The 2,320-nt window shown below is 31.3% G+C and overlaps 1 pseudogene; it reads right to left on the bottom strand.

Moving 5' to 3' along the window:
* Positions 1 to 445: 445 nt before the first annotated feature.
* LOC146538626 (uncharacterized) lies at positions 446 to 1,183 on the bottom strand (annotated as a pseudogene).
* Between the last annotated feature and the right edge of the window lie 1,137 nt (positions 1,184 to 2,320).

Consider the following 2,320-nt stretch of genomic DNA (forward strand, 5'->3'; position numbering starts at 1 on the left):
GAATATTATGAAATCACAAATACATATTTTAAATTTTATTATAAATTAAAATTATACTTACTATATTAAAAAGTCGATTCTGCACTCTAATAACATGTAAAACTTCAAATTAAGTTATTTCATACATTTTTTTTTTGTAATAATTAAAAAAGGACTAACGCATTGCTGTTTTTAGACTGCAAATATATGAAAATTAGAATTCTTTACAATAGAGTAGAATACAGGTAGTATTTTGAATAGTATTTTCAGTTTTCAATAAGGTGTTTTATGTAACCCCCAGTATCGGCCCTGAGGTCCGCTGAACCAATAATTCCTTAAATTTCTCATTTCGTTTTCATTCCAATGATATCTTTTTGGAAAAAAATGTGGGAGACGTCGTCTGGCTTCATATATGCGTGACGGGGATTGCATATACATTACAGAATTAGCCTTAATTTTCGCTATATCAGGACTTTTTACTTTCTTTTTTTCCTGAATTTTTTCTTCGGAAGAACTGTCAGAAGAATAGTGAATCCGTGTTTTAGAGTAATCGGAGTATTCCGAGTCACTAGAGTCACTACGCGAGTCACTGACTGTACGCAGGATTTTTTTATTTACAAATTTGTTGAAACGTCTCAAATCGTTTCTATTGCTTGATTTGACTTGGAGTTCAGGATTGACAATTTTAAATATAATTTTTCGTTTCCTTTCAGAATCTTTATTGGATCTTAATAAATCTTTGATATCTAAGTAATCTTGGGAGAAATTCTTGCTTCTACCGCGGTGGTTGATGAAGATTTCTGGATATATTTCGTAATAATCATCGTCGATGTCCAAATAAGGTCCAGGTCGATGTTGGGATCTTTCAATCGAATCGCTTATACAACTAAGTTTGTTTTCTATATCCTTATTTCTTAATATACAATTGTTTACGGCGGCTTGTTGTGGACCTTTTTCCCGTTTTATTAAATTTATAGCTCGATTTAGAAGTTCTGATCTAGTTTTAGTGTCCTTAGGATTGAAATTATCTTCTAAATCAATTTCCTTTAAATATATTGTTGGAGATGCATTTATGAAACGTACTGTGAAGTGAGAAGCAAATGAAAAAAACATATATAGACGAGAGAATTGACAGCATCTATTGATATCGTGAATTTAAATCAATTTGGAAGAAATATCTACCTATACTTATATATGTTTAGTTTTTAACTGCGGCTTCGTCTGTGTATTGTAAAGCTTTAAGAGTTCGTTTGGTTGAATGCGCTAATCGCAGAAATTGGCGATTGGAAATGAAAATATAATTATAACACTGCGCCGCGACTTCCCTCAATAGCCTATAACGTTAATAAATAAATAATGTATATATAACCCACAGTGTATGTAGTGTAGTTATATATAAATTATTAACATACCGTTATAGCCTATACTAGTGGCCTATATCAGAGCGCTTAGAGAGTGCCATGTGCCAAATACAACTGTTAGAAAAAAATGTATTACAAACTGAAATAATAATAAGATTCTGAATGTGTGACGTGAATTCTACAAGACTCGAGCAAAGCCGCAGGTTAAAACTAGCCATACACTAGATAGAATATATACAAAAATCATATAATCAAAATACGTACATTTCAAGTAAATAATAAATACAGCCACGATCATTTGTTTAAACATTTTCTAAAAAGTAACTAAAAATATTACTTATCTGTCTACATCTAAAGCTATAATGTAAGCACATTTATTTGTGATGTTAGTTTTTTCTTTATATATATTGAAACACATTTGTATATTTGTGGGTTTGTCGGTTGCCTTTTGGAAAAAGAAGATGAGATCAAAGATTTATCTACTATCTACTTCCCACTTCAGACATACCCTCCGGGGAGTCCTCATGCTTTTGACGTGCCTCGATGTCTCCCTCCCTCGCCTCTCTTGCCGCTCAGAACTTTAGAACTTAATATAATTTTGAAGTATAAAATTTTTCATTTTTTTTATTTTCTCCTATAAAACCATACATATTGAGTAAAAGTAAAAGTAAACAAAATCTTTAAAAATCTGTTGTTAATAATACAAAAAAATCTTTGAAACGCCTCATTGAAATTCAATTATGTTTCATAATTGCTCAATCAATGTGTAGTTGAAAAAAATTCTAATTATTTAAATTTCTTTTTTTAGTAGGTAAATATCCTCGTGTAGTGGGCGTGTAGGTATATGGCAATGGTAGACAAAAAACCTCTCCCACGGGCGTATCTAGAGAGATACTGTAGAACTGGAGTTCTACAGTTTTTAGAGGAAAGAAATATTTGTAATCGATTTCAGTTTCGCTCGTAGAAGTCTACGAGTTCTT

Source organism: Heliconius melpomene, chromosome 6 (genome assembly GCF_056956725.1).
Source record: "Heliconius melpomene rosina isolate 202511_hmr_F chromosome 6, ASM5695672v1, whole genome shotgun sequence".
Classification (NCBI taxonomy): domain Eukaryota; kingdom Metazoa; phylum Arthropoda; class Insecta; order Lepidoptera; family Nymphalidae; genus Heliconius; species Heliconius melpomene.